Raw genomic sequence first — 20,088 nt, 5'->3', positions numbered from 1 at the left:
ATGAAAATGAAGAAAAACAAAAGTTGAATTTACCAAACATAATGGAAATGTTTTATGATTTGCAGATGCTCACATTATAAATTTATAAAAGATTCCAGAAAGTTATTTGTATTATTAATATTGAATAACATAGACTGATTGAACCATTGATGGTATTGATGGTATTATATAGATGAAAAAATAGTGTATAAATTTCAATTTGAATAACCATGATGTCTCTGAAAACTTGATAGCTATTGTTACTGTACATTTTATACTTCTTAGTTCTTTTACTATAATATAAAGCAAATAAGCCGTCTACATTTTAAACAGCATTGTTTGCTATAAGAAAAAAGGAACCGAGTATAGTAATGTGGCCGTACTCTTTATCAATTTTAATTCACCAAACATCATAAATTTAATATATATACCTATCTATCCAAAAAATATGTTTCAAAAACAACATAGGTACTTAACTTGGGATTCCTGCAAAAGTCTTGACAAAAATATGAAATAAAAGTTACTGTATCATTAAAATATTGATTTAAACATGGTACCTATACCTACAGTCTACACAAAGTCATATAATAATTAAATTAAATAAATATTGTGGTTTAGATATTATGTTTTCAGTGTAAATATATTATAATGGAAACTTTTTACATAATGTGTTTCATTTTCTTATTCATCTAGTGTCTCTTCATAAAGTAGAAACAAATGATTTAGGTATATATTGCTATACAAATAATTTAAATTGCTATCATATAATTTTTTAAAATATATTTTAATGTTAGATAACTTTACATATTGCATATTTTAAAGTAAGTACATATTGATTTATAAAATTCTCATTGAATGCTTGTTGATTATTAATTTTTATTAATCCAATTTGATTTGAAATCATATAAATATTTGAAGAGGGTAGGTAGGTACATTTTATTCAGACTTAATTTTTATTAGGTACAACATTGGTAAAAGCTAAATGAAATAAAAAATCATTATAAATAAATACTTATTAGTTATTACTATTCTTACATGTTTAATGAGATAGTATAATAGGTTCTACACTTGTTCTACAGATCTTGAATATTATTGTTTTAAAAATTTATAAACAATGATAATTTTCTGTTTTTAAGAATCTCTACTCAAAGGGTAAAAAGGGAACTATATTACTGACTGGCTGTCTGTCCATCTGCTACCAGGCTGTATCTCTGATCTCATGAACCTTGATACCTACATTTGAAAATTTCAAAGATTATGATGTCGATGTCGCTTCGACAACAAAAATAATAAAAACCGTAGATATACCTAAGCAATCTTGGCAAGGTCTTATAGTGAAGTTTCATACTTATACGGAAACCTTAGTGTTGTGAGTCCAACTCGCACTTGAATCATTTTTATTTAAATCTATGTACCTACCCACTTAGAAATAGAATTAATAGAAAACACTTTATTGTACAATGCACACAAAACAAAATTTACAGAAACGATATGTATGTAACTTACATATTTAATAAAAAATTAAACAGTCCATTTCTACCTTAGATTCTACACATTAAATATTTTTGAAAAAAATTGTTATGCAAATATACGATGGGTTTATAGACCCCATAGCAATCAATGGTCAATATTTATTCGTCCTGTTTAACTGTGTCAATTACGATAAGTCGAGTCCGAGTCGAAATCTCAACACTGGTGAGATCCGTTCGTAGAGAAAAAAAAAATATGGTTGTTTAACCTCGATTTTTTAATACCTACTTGTTTTAATAACATCAATAGAAATTACTCATCTCGGTTCATTACCTATATTATTATTTTATTCACAACTATGCGGGTTCTTCAACTACGCTGGCGAAGCCGCTGGCGCGCGGTTAGCTAAAAAAATATATACCTACCTACCTATCTATTTACGAATCACATTCAAGTGTTTTTTCAAGTTTCATTAAAACTTTTGATGTAAGTAAAAATTTAGATATTGATATAATTGTGTAAAATTTTGTACTTTACGTAACGAAATCTTCAGTGATTTGAAAATGCATTATAATTCCCTATCCATTTGTTATTATCTGCTAACAGCGATTCCACAGTCAGTCGAAACTGCTTATAAATAACCTACTTATTCAAATATTTTCTACTCCGGGAGGCTGTCGACCTTCGAGGTTGCGCGGTGCGCGGGCAGCAAGCAGCCCGCGGTGCCATCTTTTTCCGTTGCTATATTCCTATTATCCTTCCTACTATGGAATTTCCATACAAAATTTTCGAAAAAAAAAATTCCGCTTTTTACCAAAAATTTTTATATGCCTCGAAGCGGACCAGGTTTTGAAGCATTTTTTACTTCGGCGACCCCGACCTACCTGCCACCGGTTCAGAGAGCCGTTGAATTTCGTAATGTATGGAAAATGGAAACCAGGGGTCGGAGTGAGATTCTGAGTATGTAGTTTTGTAAATCTGGCCGATTAGAGCACAGAAGTCAATTTTCAGACCGATCGTAAAATAACCGGCGACGAAATCTTCAGTGATTTGAAAATGCATTATAATTCCCTATCCATTTGTTATTATCTGCTAACAGCGATTCCACAGTCAGTCGAAACTGCTTATAAATAACCTACTTATTCAAATATTTTCTACTCCGGGAGGCTGTCGACCTTCGAGGTTGCGCGGTGCGCGGGCAGCAAGCAGCCCGCGGTGCCATCTTTTTCCGTTGCTATATTCCTATTATCCTTCCTACTATGGAATTTCCATACAAAATTTTCGAAAAAAAAAATTCCGCTTTTTACCAAAAATTTTTATATGCCTCGAAGCGGACCAGGTTTTGAAGCATTTTTTACTTCGGCGACCCCGACCTACCTGCCACCGGTTCAGAGAGCCGTTGAATTTCGTAATGTATGGAAAATGGAAACCAGGGGTCGGAGTGAGATTCTGAGTATGTAGTTTTGTAAATCTGGCCGATTAGAGCACAGAAGTCAATTTTCAGACCGATCGTAAAATAACCGGCGCCACCATCTTGCCTCGAAAAATCGGCCATTTTTGAAAAAAAAATTACGTCCAATTTGAAATTTCTCAATTGCCCTGGTAGCACCCCATCTTCCTGATCATTTTTTAGTTCTACACCCCCCGGCTATCTGGCGCCGTTTCGGAGAGCCGTCGAATTTTGCGTTGTATGAAACTCGGAAACCAGCGATGGAAACTCGATGATGAGTATGCCAACGTAATGTGAGGCTCGATTAAAGGCCCTGTGCCAAGTTTCAGCGCGATCGGACCAGCGATGGCCGTTTTAGCATTTGTATGGCGGCGGCCATTTTTTCGGCCATTTTTATTTTTTTTCACTATCTGTGGTAATTGCTCGAGGTCTACTACAAGTTTAGTTCGAGCACCCCAGATGTAGCTGCTACCGTTTGCGCGGGCCGTTGACCGTCTCCGCGGGCTGTGAAAAAGTTCAAAATTTCGGATTTTTCTGGATATCCTGGGAGCTGGGCGAGTACGAATGCATCATTGGTATATTTCTCCGTTGCGCCACCTCGTCTAAATTTACGTTTTTATGTTTGCGCCAAAAATGGAAAAATTCCAAAATCGAGCGACCCACTATGGCTCCCTGGTAGCGTCCCAGGGTGGTGATCATTTTTAGTTCCGACACCCCCAACCCAACTCGCACCGTTTCCGCGGGCCGTTGGATTTTACGTTGTATGGAAGTTGGAAACTGGGGCCCGGAGCCACTCGAACGGGGCACCGATCGATTCGCCGGCTCGAACAGAGCACGTGTGCCAAATTTGAGACGTAAGGATTCATAAACGGCGATTTTGGCAAAGTACGGCGGCCATCTTGTTTTCGCGAAAATCGCCATTTTTCCACCACCCCTGGTAATCGCCACCAGTTCCGAGCATTTTTTGTTCCGACACCCCCCCTCCAGGTGGCACCGTTTCTGCGCACCACCAGGGGTCCACTCGGTATTCGAAGGTGATCGAGATCGCTATATTTTTCCTCTGGTCGCTCGGCGCACCTCTACACGATCACGTCGTTATCCCCCCCACTTTCTGCATAGTTTCCGAGAAAAGCGATGTCAGTGAGTCAGTGGTAGTGTAGCTTTATATATTATAATAACTAGCTGGTGCGTTGTGCGCGGGCTGCAAGCAGCCCGCGAGCCCCTTTTGCCCCTGGGTTGAAGCAATAGGGCAGTCATTAGAAAATGTGTTAGAATTCCAAGTTAATTTGTAATTTTCTGCTAACAGCAATTCCACAGTCAATCGGAAGTGCTTATAAATTCCCACTTAAAAAAATTTCTATTCTGGAATGCTGTCGACCTTCGAGGGTGCGTGGTGCGCGGGCTGCAAGCAGCCCGCGAGCCTCTTTTGCCTCTGGGTTGAAGCAATAGGGCAGTCATTTGAAAATGCATTCGAATTTCCTGTCCATTTGTTACATCTGCTAACAGCGATTCTACAGTCAGTCGGTAATGCTTATAAATTCTCCATTCAAGTATTTTCCACTTCGGGAGGCTGCCCACCTTCGAGGGTGCGTGGTGCGCGGGCTGCAAGCAGCCCGCGAAGCATCACAGGGCCGAAATCTTCAGTCAGTTGAAAATGCATAAAAATTCCCCGTCAATTTGTTAATTAATATCTGCTAACAGTGATTCCACAGTCAATCGGAAGTGCTTATAAATTTCCCATTCAAATATTTTCTATTCCGGGGGGCTGTCTACCTTCGAGGGTGCGTGGTGCGCGAGCTGCAAGCAGCTCGCGGCTCATCCCAGGGCAGAAATCTTCAGTCATTTGAAAATGCATTTGAATTTCCTGTCCATTTGTTACATCTGCTAACAGCAATTCTACAGTCAGTCGAAACTGTTTATAAATTACTTATTCAAATATTGGTTAAATTCTTGAAACGTGATCCCCGAATTTCATCATTTTGAGGTGTCTAATGGATAGTGGGCAGTGACTTTTCATAATAAACTGTTAAAGAGTTTACTTAACACGCTCGTCGCTTCGCTCCTCGCTACCTATTTGAATATTTACGCCGGCCGCTGACGTGACTTGCTCGCTTCGCTCGCTTGGCTAGTGCGGTAGTTCAAAAGTACCCTAACTCGCTCGTCGCTTCGCTCCTCGCTACTTCTTTGAGTATTTGCGCCGGCCGCTGACGTGACTTGCTCGCTTCGCTCGCTTGGCTAGTGCGGTAGTTCAAAAGTTAACCTAACTGGCTCGTCGCTTCGCTCCTCGCTACTTCTTTGAAAATTTACGCCGGCCGCAGACGTGACTTGCTCGCTTCGCTCGCTTGGCTAGTGCGGTAGTTCAAAAGTACCCTAACTCGCTCGTCGCTTCGCTCCTCGCTACTTCTTTGAGTATTTGCGCCGGCCGCTAACGTGACTTGCTCGCTTCGCTCGCTTGGCTAGTGCGGTAGTTCAAAAGTTAACCTAACTGGCTCGTCGCTTCGCTCCTCGCTACTTCTTTGAATATTTACGCCGGCCGCTGACGTGACTTGCTCGCTTCGCTCGCTTGGCTAGTGCGGTAGTTCAAAAGTTAACCTAACTGGCTCGTCGCTTCGCTCCTCGCTACTTCTTTGAATATTTACGCAGGCCGCTGACGTGACTTGCTCGCTTGGCTAGTGCGGTAGTTCAAAAGTTAACCTAACTCGCTCGTCGCTTCGCTCCTCGCTACCTATTTGAATATTTACGCCAGCCGCTGCCGTGATTCGCTCGCTTCGCTCGCTTGGCTCGTGCGGTAGTTCAAAAGTTAATAAATATTTTCTACTCCGGGAGGCTGTCGACCTTTGAGGTTGCGCGGTGCGCGGGCAGCAAGCAGCCCGCGGCGCCGTCTTTTGCCGTTGCTATTCAATAACCCTTCCTACTATGGAAATTTCCATACAAAATTTTCGAAAAAAAAAATTTCGCTTTTTACCAAAAATTTTTATATGCCTGGAAGCGGACCAAGTTTTGAAGCATTTTTTACTTCGGCGACCCCGACCTACCTGCCACCGGTTCAGAGAGCCGTTGAATTTCGTGATGTATGGAAAATGGAAACCAGGGGTCGGAGAGAGATTCTGAGTATGCAGTTTTGTAAATATGGCCGATAAGAGCACAAATGTCAATTTTCAGACCGATCGTGAAATAACCGGCGCCACCATCTTGCCTCGAAAAATTGGCCATTTTTGAAAAAAAAATTGCGTCCAATTTGAAATTTCTCCATTGCCCTGGTAGCGCCCCATCTTCCTGATCATTTTTAAGTTCTACACCCCCCACCTATCTGGCGCCGTTTCGGAGAGCCGTCGAATTTCGCGTTGTATGAAACTCGGAAACCAGCGGTGGAAACTGAATTATGAGTATGCCAACTTAATGTGCGGCTCAATTAAAGCCCCTGTGCCAAGTTTCAGCGCGATCGGACCAGCGATGGCCATTTTAGCATTTGTATGGCGGCGGCCATTTTTTCCGCCATTTTGAATTTTTTTCACTATCTGTGGTAATTGCTCGAGGTCTACTACAAGTTTAGTTTGAGCACCCCAGATGTAGCTGCTACCGTTTGCGCGGGCCGTTGACCGTCTTCGAGAGATGAGGGAAAGTTTAAGATTTCGTATTTTTCTGGATATCCTGGGAGCTGGGCGAGTACGAATGCATCATTGGTGTATTTCTCCGTTGCGCCACCTCGTCTAAATTTACGTTTTTATGTTTGCGCCAAAAATGGAAAAATTCCAAAATCGAGCGTCCTACTACGGCTCCCTGGTAGCGTCCCAGGGTGGTGATCATTTTTAGTTCCGGGACCCCCCACCCAACTTGCACCGTTTCCGTGGGCCGTTGGATTTTCCGTTGTATGAAAGTTGGAAACTGGGGCCCGGAGCCACTCGAACGGGGCACCGATCGATTTGCCGGCTCGAACAGAGCACGTGTGCCAAATTTGAGACGTAAGGATTCATAAACGGCGATTTTGGCAAAGTACGGCGGCCATCTTGTTTTCGCGAAAATCCCCATTTTTCCACCACCCCTGGTAATCGCCACCAGTTCCGAGCATTTTTTGTTCAGACACCCCCCCTCCAGGTGCCACCGTTTCTGCGCACCTCCAGGGGTCCACTCGGTTTTCGAAGGTGATCGAGATCGCTATATTTTTCCTCTGGTCGCTCGGCGCACCTCTACACGATCACGTCGTTATCCCCCCCACTTTCCGCGTAGTTTCCGAGAAAAGCGATGTCAGTGAGTGAGTGAGTGGTAGTGTAGCTTTATATATTATAACTAGCTGGTGCGTTGTGCGCGGGCTGCAAGCAGCCCGCGAGCCCCTTTTGCCCCTGGGTTGAAGCAATAGGGCAGTCATTTGAAAATGCATCAAAATCCCCCGTCAATTTGTTATTTGCCAACAGCGATTCCACAGTCAATCGGAAGTGCTTATAAATTCCCAATTCAAATATTTTCTATTTTGAAATGCTGTCGACCTTCGAGGGTGCGTGGTGCGCGGGCTGCAAGCAGCCCGCGAGCCTCTTTTGCCTCTGGGTTGAAGCAATAGGGCAGTCATTTGAAAATGCATTCGAATTTCCTGTCCATTTGTTACATCTGCTAACAGCGATTCTACAGTCAGTCGGTAATGCTTATAAATTCTCCATTCAAGTATTTTCCACTTCGGGAGGCTGCCCACCTTCGAGGGTGCGTGGTGCGCGGGCTGCAAGCAGCCCGCGAAGCATCCCAGGGCAGAAATCTTCAGTCAGTTGAAAATGCATAAAAATTCCCCGTCAATTTGTTAATATCTGCTAACAGCGATTCCACAGTCAATCGGAAGTGTTTATAAATTTCCCATTCAAATATTTTCTATTCCGGGGGGCTGTCTACCTTCGAGGGTGCGTGGTGCGTGAGCTGCAAGCAGCTCGCGGCTCATCCCAGGGCAGAAATCTTCAGTCATTTGAAAATGCATTTGAATTTCCTGTCCATTTGTTACATCTGCTAACAGCGATTCTACAGTCAGTCGAAACTGTTTATAAATTACTTATTCAAATATTGGTTAAATTCTTGAAACGTGATCCCCGAATTTCATCATTTTGAGGTGTCTAATCGATAGCGGGCAGTGACTTTTCATAATAAACTGTTAAAGAGTTTACTTAAAACGCTCGTCGCTTCGCTCCTCGCTACCTATTTGAATATTTACGCCGGCCGCTGACGTGACTTGCTCGCTTCGCTCGCTTGGCTAGTGCGGTAGTTCAAAAATTAACCTAACTGGCTCGTCGCTTCGCTCCTCGCTACTTCTTTGAATATTTACGCCGGCCGCTGACGTGACTTGCTCGCTTCGCTCGCTTGGCTAGTGCAGTAGTTCAAAAGTTAACCTAACTCGCTCGTCGCTTCGCTCCTCGCTTCTTCTTTGAATATTTACGCCGGCTGCTGACGTGACTTGCTCGCTTCGCTCGCTTGGCTAGTGCGGTAGTTCAAAAGTTAACCTAACTCGCTCGTCGCTTCGCTCCTCGCTACCTATTTGAATATTTACGCCAGCCGCTGCCGTGATTCGCTCGCTTCGCTCGCTTGGCTCGTGCGGTAGTTCAAAAGTTAATAAATATTTTCTACTCCGGGAGGCTGTCGACCTTCGAGGTTGCGTGGTGCGCGGGCAGCAAGCAGCCCGCGGCGCCGTCTTTTGCCGTTGCTATTCAATTACCCTTCCTACTATGGAAATTTCCATACAAAATTTTCGAAAAAAAAAATTTCGCTTCTTACCAAAAATTTTTATATGCCTGGAAGCGGACCAGGTTTTGAAGCATTTTTTACTTCGGCGACCCCGACCTACCTGCCACCGGTTTAGAGAGCCGTTGAATTTCGTGATGTATGGAAAATGGAAACCGAGGGTCGGAGAGAAATTCTGAGTATGCAGTTTTGTGAATATGGCCGATAAGAGCACAAAAGTCAATTTTTAGACCCATCGTAAAGTAACCGGCGCCACCATCTTGCTTTGAAAAATTGGCCATTTTTGAAAAAAAAATGGCGTCCAATTTGAAATTTCTCCATTGCCCTGGTAGCGCCCCATCTTCCTGATCATTTTTTAGTTCTACACCCCCCACCTATCTCGCGCCGTTTTGGAGAGCCGTCGAATTTCGCGTTGTATGAAACTCGGAAACCAGCGATGGAAACTCGATGATGAGTATTCCAACGTAATGTGAGGCTCGATTAAAGCCCCTGTGCCAAGTTTCAGCTCGATCGGACCAGCGACGGCCATTTTAGCATTTGTATGGCGGCGGCCATTTTTTCCGCCATTTTGAATTTTTTTCACTATCTGTGGTAATTGCTCGAGGTCTACTACAAGTTTAGTTTGAGCACCCCAGATGTAGCTGCTACCGTTTGCGCGGGCCGTTGACCGTCTTCGCGAGATGAGGGAAAGTTTAAGATTTCGTATTTTTCTGGATATCCTGGGAGCTGGGCGAGTATTAATGCATCATTGGTGTATTTCTCCGTTGCGCCACCTCGTCTAAATTTACGTTTTTATGTTTGCGCCAAAAATTGAAAAATTACAAAATCGAGCGTCCCACTACGGCTCCCTGGTAGCGTCCCAGGGTGGTGATCATTTTTAGTTCCGGGACCCCCCACTCAACTCGCACCGTTTCCGCGGGCCGTTGGATTTTACGTTGTATGGAAGTTGGAAACTGGGGCCCGGAGCCACTCGAACGGGGCACCGATCGATTGGCCGGCTCGAACAGAGCACGTGTGCCAAATTTGAGACGTAAGGATTCATAAACGGCGATTTTGGCAAAGTACGGCGGCCATCTTGTTTTCGCGAAAATCGCCATTTTTCCACCTCCCCTGGTAATCGCCACCAGTTCCGAGCATTTTTTGTTCCGACACCCCCCCTCCAGGTACCACCGTTTTTGCGCACCTCCAGGGGTCCACTTGGTTTTCGAAGATGATCGAGATCGCTATATTTTTCCTCTGGTCACTCGGCGCACCTCTACACGATCACGTCGTTATCCCCCCCACTTTCCACGTAGTTTCCGAGAAAAGCGATGTCAGTCAGTGAGTGAGTGGTAGTGTAGCTTTATATATTATAACTAGCTGGTGCGTTGTGCGCGGGCTGCAAGCAGCCCGCGAGCCCCTTTTGCCCCTGGGTTGAAGCAATAGGGCAGTCATTAGAAAATGTGTTAGAATTCCAAGTCCATTTATAATTTTCTGCTAACTGCGATTCCACAGTCAATCGGAAGTGCTTATAAATTCCCAATTCATAAATTTTCTATTCTGGAATGCTGTCGACCTTCGAGGGTGCGTTGTGCGCGGGCTGCAAGCAGCCCGCGAGCCTCTTTTGCCTCTGGGTTTAAGCAATAGGGCAGTCATTTGAAAATGCATTCGAATTTCCTGTCCATTTGTTACATCTGCTAACAGCGATTCTACAGTCAGTCGGTAATGCTTATAAATTCTTCATTCAAGTATTTTCCACTTCGGGAGGCTGCCCACCTTCGAGGGTGCATAGTGCGCGGGCTGCAAGCAGCCCGCGAAGCATCCCAGGGCAGAAATCTTCAGTCAGTTGAAAATGCATAAAAATTCCCCGTCAATTTGTTAATATCTGCTAACAGCGATTCCACAGTCAATCGGAAGTGCTTATAAATTTCCCATTCAAATATTTTCTATTCCGGGGGGCTGTCTACCTTCGAGGGTGCGTGGTGCGCGAGCTGCAAGCAGCTCGCGGCTCATCCCAGGGCAGAAATCTTCAGTCATTTGAAAATGCATTTGAATTTCCTGTCCATTTGTTACATCTGCTAACAGCGATTCTACAGTCAGTCGAAACTGTTTATAAATTACTTATTCAAATATTGGTTAAATTCTTGAAACGTGATCCCCGAATTTCATCATTTTGAGGTGTCTAATCGATAGTGGGCAGTGACTTTTCATAATAAACTGTTAAAGAGTTTACATAACACGCTCGTCGCTTCGCTCCTCGCTACCTATTTGAATATTTACGCCGGCCGCTGACGTGACTTGCTCGCTTCGCTCGCTTGGCTAGTGCGGTAGTTCAAAAGTAACCTAACTGGCTCGTCGCTTCGCTCCTCGCTACTTCTTTGAATATTTACGCCGGCCGCTGACGTGACTTGCTCGCTTCGCTCGCTTGGCTAGTGCGGTAGTTCAAAAGTAACCTAACTCGCTCGTCGCTTCGCTCCTCGCTACTTCTTTGAATATTTACGCAGGCCGCTGACGTGACTTGCTCGCTTCGCTCGCTTGGCTAGTGCGGTAGTTCAAAAGTAACCTAACTGGCTCGTCGCTTCGCTCCTCGCTACTTCTTTGAATATTTACGCCGGCCGCTGACGTGACTTGCTCGCTTCGCTCGCTTGGCTAGTGCGGTAGTTCAAAAGTAACCTAACTCGCTCGTCGCTTCGCTCCTCGCTACTTCTTTGAATATTTACGCAGGCCGCTGACGTGACTTGCTCGCTTCGCTCGCTTGGCTAGTGTGGTAGTTCAAAAGTTAACCTAACTCGCTCGTCGCTTCGCTCCTCGCTACTTCTTTGAATATTTACGCCGGCCGCTGACGTGACTTGCTCGCTTCGCTCGCTTGGCTAGTGCAGTAGTTTAAAAGTTAACCTAACTCGCTCGTCGCTTCGCTCCTCGCTACCTATTTGAAAATTTACGCCAGCCGCTGCCGTGATTCGCTCGCTTCGCTCGCTTGGCTCGTGCGGTAGTTCAAAAGTTAATAAATATTTTCTACTCCGGGAGGCTGTCGACCTTCGAGGTTGCGCGGTGCGCGGGCAGCAAGCAGCCCGCGGCGCCGTCTTTTGCCGTTGCTATTCAATTACCCTTCCTACTATGGAAATTTCCATATAAAATTTTCGAAAAAAAAAATTTCGCTTTTTACCAAAAATTTTTATATGCCTGGAAGCGGACCAGGTTTTGAAGCATTTTTTACTTCGGCGACCCCGACCTACCTGCCACCCGTTCAGAGAGCTGTTGAATTTCGTGATGTATGGAAAATGGAAACCGAGGGTCGGAGAGAAATTCTGAGTATGCAGTTTTGTAAATCTGGCCGATTAGAGCACAGAAATCAATTTTCAGACCGATCGTAAAGTAACCGGCGCCACCATCTTGCTTTGAAAAATTGGCCATTTTTGAAAAAAAAATTGCGTCCAATTGGAAATTTCTCGATTGCCCTGGTAGCGCCCCATGTTTCTGATCATTTTTTAGTTCTACACCCCCCACCTATCTGGCGCCGTTTCGGAGAGCCGTCGAATTTCGCGTTGTATGAAACTCGGAAACCAGAGGTGGAAACTCGATTATGAGTATGCCAACTTAATGTGCGGCTCGATTAAAGACCCTGTGCCAAGTTTCAGCGCGATCGGACCAGCGATGGCCATTTTAGCATTTGTATGGCGGCGGCCATTTTTTCCGCCATTTTGAATTTTTTTCACTATCTGTGGTAATTGCTCGAGGTCTACTACAAGTTTAGTTTGAGCACCCCAGATGTAGCTGCTACCGTTTGCGCGGGCCGTTGACCGTCTCCGCGGGCTGTGAGAAAGTTCAAGATTTCGGATTTTTCTGGATATCCTGGGAGCTGGGCGAGTATGAATGCATCATTGGTGTGTTTCTCCGTTGCGCCACCTCGTCTAAATTTACGTTTTTATGTTTGCGCCAAAAATGGAAAAATTTCAAAATCGAGCGACCCACTATGACTCCCTGGTAGCGTCCCAGGGTGGTGATCATTTTTAGTTCCGACACCCCCCACCCAACTCGCACCGTTTCCGCGGGCCGTTGGATTTTACGTTGTATGGAAGTCGGAAACTGGGGCCCGGAGCCACTCGAACGGGGCACCGATCGATTCGCCGGCTCGAACAGAGCACGTGTGCCAAATTTGAGACGTAAGGATTCATAAACGGCGATTTTGGCAAAGTACGGCGGCCATCTTGTTTTCGCGAAAATCGCCATTTTTCCACCACCCCTGGTAATCGCCACCAGTTCCGAGCATTTTTTGTTCAGACACCCCCCCTCCAGGTATCACCGTTTTTGCGCACCTCCAGGGGTCCACTTGGTTTTCGAAGATGATCGAGATCGCTATATTTTTCCTCTGCTCACTCGGCGCACCTCTACACAATCACATAATTATCCCCCCCACTTTCCGCGTAGTTTCCGAGAAACCCGATGTCAGTCAGTCAGTGAGTGAGTGGTAGTGTAGCTTTATATATATATGACTAGCTGGTGCGTTGTGCGCGGGCTGCAAGCAGCCCGCGAGCCCCTTTTGCCCCTGGGTTGAAGCAATAGGGCAGTCATTAGAATATGTGTTAGAATTCCAAGTCCATTTGTTACATCTGCTAACAGCGATTCTACAGTCAGTCGGTAATGCTTATAAATTCTCCATTTAAGTATTTTCCACTTCGAGAGGCTGCCCACCTTCGAGGGTGCATGGTGCGCGGGCTGCAAGCAGCCCGCGAAGCATCCCAGGGCAGAAATCTTCAGTCAGTTGAAAATGCATAAAAATTCCCCGTCAATTTGTTAATATCTGCTAACAGCGATTCCACAGTCAATCGCAAGTGCTTATAAATTTCCCATTCAAATATTTTCTATTCCGGGGGGCTGTCTACCGTCGAGGGTGCGTGGTGCGCGAGCTGCAAGCAGCTCGCGGCTCATCCCAGGGCAGAAATCTTCAGTCATTTGAAAATGCATTTGAATTTCCTGTCCATTTGTTACATCTGCTAACAGCGATTCTACAGTCAGTCGAAACTGTTTATAAATTACTTATTCAAATATTGGTTAAATTCTTGAAATGTGATCCCCGAATTTGAGGTATCTAATCGATAGCGGGCAGTGACTTTTCATAATAAACTGTTCAAGAGTTTACTTAACACGCTCGTCGCTTCGCTCCTCGCTACCTATTTGAATATTTACGCCGGCCGCTGACGTGACTTGCTCGCTTCGCTCGCTTGGCTAGTGCGGTAGTTCAAAAGTAACCTAACTCGCTCGTCGCTTCGCTCCTCGCTACTTCTTTGAGTATTTACGCCGGCCGCTGACGTGACTTGCTCGCTTCGCTCGCTTGGCTAGTGCGGTAGTTCAAAAATTAACCTAACTGGCTCGTCGCTTCGCTCCTCGCTACTTCTTTGTATATTTACGCCGGCCGCTGACGTGACTTGCTCGCTTCGCTCGCTTGGCTAGTGCGGTAGTTCAAAAGTAACCTAACTCGCTCGTCGCTTCGCTCCTCGCTACTTCTTTGAGTATTTACGCCGGCCGCTGACGTGACTTGCTCGCTTCGCTCGCTTGGCTAGTGCGGTAGTTCAAAAATTAACCTAACTGGCTCGTCGCTTCGCTCCTCGCTACTTCTTTGTATATTTACGCCGGCCGCTGACGTGACTTGCTCGCTTCGCTCGCTTGGCTAGTGCAGTAGTTCAAAAGTTAACCTAACTCGCTCGTCGCTTCGCTCCTCGCTTCTTCTTTGAATATTTACGCCGGCTGCTGACGTGACTTGCTCGCTTCGCTCGCTTGGCTAGTGCGGTAGTTCAAAAGTTAATAAATATTTTCTACTCCGGGAGGCTGTTGACCTTCGAGGTTGCGTGGTGCGCGGGCAGCAAGCAGCCCGCGGCGCCGTCTTTTGCCGTTGCTATTCAATTACCCTTCCTACTATGGAAATTTCCATACAAAATTTTCGAAAAAAACAAATTTCGCTTCTTACCAAAAATTTTTATATGCCTGGAAGCGGACCAGGTTTTGAAGCATTTTTTACTTCGGCGACCCCGACCTACCTGCCACCGGTTCAGAGAGCCGTTGAATTTCGTGATGTATGGAAAATGGAAACCGAGGGTCGGAGAGAAATTCTGAGTATGCAGTTTTGTAAATCTGGCCGATTAGAGAACAGAAATCAATTTTCAGACCGATCATGAAGTAACCGGCGCCACCATCTTGCTTTGAAAAATTGGCCATTTTTGAAAAAAAAATTGCGTCCAATTTGAAATTTCTCCATTGCCCTGGTAGCGCCCCATCTTCCTGATCATTTTTTAGTTCTACACCCCCCACCTATCTGGCGCCGTTTTGGAGAGCCGTCGAATTTCGCGTTGTATGAAACTCGGAAACCAGCGATGGAAACTCGATGATGAGTATTCCAACGTAATGTGAGGCTCGATTAAAGCTCCTGTGCCAAGTTTCAGCGCGATCGGCCCAGAAATGGCCGTTTTAGAAATTGTATGGCGGCGGCCATTTTTTCCGCCATTTTGAATTTTTTTCACTATTTGTGGTAATTGCTCGAGGTCTACTCCAAGTTTAGTTCGAGCACCCCAGATGTAGCTGCTACCGTTTGCGCGGGCCGTTGACCGTCTTCGCGGGCTGTGAGAAAGTTCAGGGTTTCATATTTTTCTGGATATCATAGGAGCTGGGCGAGTATGAATGCGTCATTGGTGTGTTTCTCCATTGCACCAACTCGGCTATAGGCACCTTTTTATGTTTGCGCCAAAAATGGAAAAATTCCAAAATCGAGCGACCCACTATAGCTCCCTGGTAGCGTCCCAGGGTGGTGATCATTTTTAGTTCCCGGACCCCCCACCCAACTCGCACCGTTTCCGCTGGCCGTTGGATTTTACGTTGTATGGAAGTCGGAAACGGGGGCCCGGAGCCACTCGAACGGGGCACCGATCGATTCGCCGGCTCGAACAGAGCACGTGTGCCAAATTTGAGACGTAAGGATTCATAAACGGCGATTTTGGCAAAGTACGGCGGCCATCTTGTTTTCGCGAAAATCCCCATTTTTCCACCTCCCCTGGTAATCGCCACCAGTTCCGAGCATTTTTTGTTCAGACACCCCCCCTCCAGGTGCCACCGTTTTTGCGCACCTCCAGGGGTCCACTCTCTTGTCCAGGGTGTTGGAGATGTCAATATTTTTCCGGTGGTCACTGGGAGCACCTCTACACGTCCACGTCGAAATCCCCCCAACTTTCCCCGTAGTTTCCGAGAAACCCGATGTCAATCAGTCAGTCAGTGGTAGTGTAGCTTTATATATTATAACTAGCTGGTGCGTTGTGCGCGGGCTGCAAGCAGCCCGCGAGCCCCTTTTGCCCCTGGGTTGAAGCAATAGGGCAGTCATTTGAAAATGCATCAAAATCCCCCGTCAATTTGTTATTTGCCAACAGCGATTCCACAGTCAATCGGAAGTGCTTATAAATTCCCAATTCAAATATTTTCTATTTTGAAATGCTGTCGACCTTCGAGGGTGCGTGGTGCGCGGGCTGCAAGCAGCCCGCGAGCCTCTTTTGCCTCTGGGTTGAAGCAATAGGGCAGTCATTTGAAAATGCATTCGAATTTCCTGTCCATTTGTTACATCTGCTAACAGCGATTCTACAGTCAGTCGGTAATGCTTATAAATTCTCCATTCAAGTATTTTCCACTTCGGGAGGCTGCCCACCTTCGAGGGTGCGTGGTGCGCGGGCTGCAAGCAGCCCGCGAAGCATCCCAGGGCAGAAATCTTCAGTCAGTTGAAAATGCATAAAAATTCCCCGTCAATTTGTTAATATCTGCTAACAGCGATTCCACAGTCAATCGGAAGTGTTTATAAATTTCCCATTCAAATATTTTCTATTCCGGGGGGCTGTCTACCTTCGAGGGTGCGTGGTGCGTGAGCTGCAAGCAGCTCGCGGCTCATCCCAGGGCAGAAATCTTCAGTCATTTGAAAATGCATTTGAATTTCCTGTCCATTTGTTACATCTGCTAACAGCGATTCTACAGTCAGTCGAAACTGTTTATAAATTACTTATTCAAATATTGGTTAAATTCTTGAAACGTGATCCCCGAATTTCATCATTTTGAGGTGTCTAATCGATAGCGGGCAGTGACTTTTCATAATAAACTGTTAAAGAGTTTACTTAAAACGCTCGTCGCTTCGCTCCTCGCTACCTATTTGAATATTTACGCCGGTCGCTGACGTGACTTGCTCGCTTCGCTCGCTTGGCTAGTGTGGTAGTTCAAAAGTAACCTAACTCGCTCGTCGCTTCGCTCCTCGCTACTTCTTTAAATATTTACGCCGGCCGCTGACGTGACTTGCTCGCTTCGCTCGCTTGGCTAGTGCGGTAGTTCAAAAGTTAACCTAACTCGCTCGTCGCTTCGCTCCTCGCTACTTCTTTGAATATTTACGCCGGCCGCTGACGTGACTTGCTCGCTTCGCTCGCTTGGCTAGTGCTGTAGTTCAAAAGTTAACCTAACTCGCTCGTCGCTTCGCTCCTCGCTACTTCTTTGAATATTTACGCCGGCTGCTGACGTGACTTGCTCGCTTCGCTCGCTTGGCTAGTGCGGTAGTTCAAAAGTTAACCTAACTCGCTCGTCGCTTCGCTCCTCGCTACCTATTTGAATATTTACGCCAGCCGCTGCCGTGATTCGCTCGCTTCGCTCGCTTGGCTCGTGCGGTAGTTCAAAAGTTAATAAATATTTTATACTCCGGGAGGCTGTCGACCTTCGCGGTTGCGCCGTGTGCGGGCAGCAAGCAGCCCGCGGCGCCGTCCTTTGCCGTTGCTATTCAATTTCCCTTCCTACTATGGAAATTTCCGTACAAAATTTTCGAAAAAAAAATTTCGCTTTTTACCAAAAATTTTTATGTGCCTGGAAGCGGACCAAGTTTTGAAGCATTTTTTACTTCGGCGACCCTGACCTACCTGCCACCGGTTCAGAGAACCATTGAATTTCGTGATGTATGGAAAATGGAAACCGGGGGTCGGAGAGAAATTCTGAGTATGCAGATTTGTATATTTGGCCGATTGGAGCACAGAAGTCAATTTTCAGACCGATCGTAAAGTAACCGGCGCCACCATCTTGCTTTGAAAAATTGGCCATTTTTGAAAAAAAAAATGGCGTCCAATTTTTAATTTCTCGATTGCCCTGGTAGCGCCCCATGTTTGTGATCATTTTTTAGTTCTACACTCCCCACCTATCTGGCGCCGTTTCGGAGAGCCGTCGAATTTCGCGTTGTATGAAACTCGGAAACCAGCGATGGAAACTCGATTATGAGTATGCCAACTTAATGTGCGGCTCGATTAAAGCCCCTGTGACAAGTTTCAGCGCGATCGGACCAGCGATGGCCGTTTTAGCATTTGTATGGCGGCGGCCATTTTTTCCGCCATTTTGAATTTTTTTCACTATCTGTGGTAATTGCTCGAGGTCTACTACACATTTAGTTTGAGCACCCCAGATGTAGCTGCTACCGTTTGCGCGGGCCGTTGACCGTCTCCACGGGCTGTGAAAAAGTTCAAAATTTCGGATTTTTCCTGATATCCTGGGAGCTGGGCGAGTATGAATGCATCATTGGTGTGTTTCTCCGTCGTGCCACCTTGGCTAAATTTACGTTTTTATGTTTGCGCCAAAAATGGAAAAATTCCAAAATCGAGCGTCCCACTATGGCTCCCTGGTAGCGTCCTTGGGTGGTGATCATTTTTAGTTCCGGCACCCCCCACCCAACTCGCACCGTTTCCGCGGGCCGTTGGATTTTGCGTTGTATGAAAGTTGGAAACCGGGGCCCGGAGCCACTCGAACGGGGCACCGATCGATTCGCCGGCTCGAACAGAGCACGTGTGCCAAATTTGAGACGTAAGGATTCATAAACGGCGATTTTGGCAAAGTACGGCGGCCATCTTGTTTTCGCGAAAATCCCCATTTTTCCACCCCCCCTGGTAATCGCCACCAGTTCTGAGCATTTTTTGTTCAGACACCCCCCCTCCAGGTACCACCGTTTTTGCGCACCTCCAGGGGTCCACTCGGTTTTCGAAGATGATCGAGATCGCTATATTTTTCCTCTGCTCACTCGGCGCACCTCTACACGATCACATAATTATCCCCCCCACTTTCCGCGTAGTTTCCGAGAAAACCGATGTCAGTCAGTGAGTGAGTGGTAGTGTAGCTTTATATATTATAACTAGCTGGTGCGTTGTGCGCGGGCTGCAAGCAGCCCGCGAGCCCCTTTTGCCCCTGGGTTGAAGCAATAGGGCAGTCATTTGAAAATGCATTCGAATTTCCTGTCCATTTGTTACATCTGCTAACAACGATTCTACAGTCAGTCGGTAATGCTTATAAATTCTCCATTCAAGTATTTTCCACTTCGGGAGGCTGCCCACCTTCGAGGGTGCGTGGTGCGCGGGCTGCAAGCAGCCCGCGAAGCATCCCAGGGCAGAAATCTTCAGTCAGTTGAGAATGCATAAAAATTCCCCGTCAATTTGTTAATATCTGCTAACAGCGATTCCACAGTCAATCGGAAGTGCTTATAAATTTCCCATTCAAATATTTTCTATTCGAGGGTGCGTGGCGCGCGTGCTGCAAGCAGCTCGCGGCTCATCCCATGGCAGAAATCTTCAGTCATTTGAAAATGCATTCGAATTTCCTGTCCATCTGTTACATCTGCTAACAGTGATTCTACAGTCAGTCGAAACTGTTTATAAATTACTTATTCAAATATTGGTAAAATTTTTGAAACGTGATCCCCGAATTTCATTATTTTGAAGTGTCTAATCGATAGCGGGCAATGTTCAAGAGTTAACCTAAAACGCTCGTCGCTTCGCTCCTCGCTACCTATTTGAATATTTACGCCGGCCAGTTCAAAAGTAGGTAGGTAGGTAGTTCAAAAGTTAACCTAACACGCTCGTCGCTTCGCTCCTCGCTACCTATTTGAATATTTAGGCCGGCCGCTGACGCGACTCGCTCGCTTCGCTCGCTTGGCTCGTGCGGTAGTTCAAAAGTTAACCTAACTGGCTCGTCGCTTCGCTCCTCGCTACTTCTTTGAATATTTACGCCGGCCGCTGACGTGACTTGCTCGCTTCGCTCGCTTGGCTAGTGCAGTAGTTCAAAAGTTAACCTAACTCGCTCGTCGCTTCGCTCCTCGCTACTTCTTTGAATATTTACGCCGGCCGCTGTCGTGACTTGCTCGCTTCGCTCGCTTGGCTAGTGCGGTAGTTCAAAAGTTAACCTAACTCGCTCGTCGCTTCGCTCCTCGCTACCTATTTGAATATTTACGCCAGCCGCTGCCGTGATTCGCTCGCTTCGCTCGCTTGGCTCGTGCGGTAGTTTAAAAGTTAATAAATATTTTCTACTCCGGGAGGCTGACGACCTTCGAGGTTACGCGGTGCGCGGGCAGCAAGCAGCCCGCGGCGCCTTCTTTTGCCGTTGCTATTCAATTACCCTTCCCTACTATGGAAATTTCCATACAAAATTTTCGAAAAAAAAAATTTCACTTTTTACAAAAA

The sequence above is a fragment of the Colias eurytheme genome, chromosome 32 (genome assembly GCF_061535395.1).
Source record: "Colias eurytheme isolate Ceu_HAF_F1 chromosome 32, ilColEury1 Martin Lab GWU primary, whole genome shotgun sequence".
NCBI classification, from domain to species: Eukaryota; Metazoa; Arthropoda; class Insecta; order Lepidoptera; family Pieridae; genus Colias; species Colias eurytheme.
The sequence above is the reverse complement of the archived record's forward strand: the minus strand, read 5'-3'. Positions refer to the sequence as shown.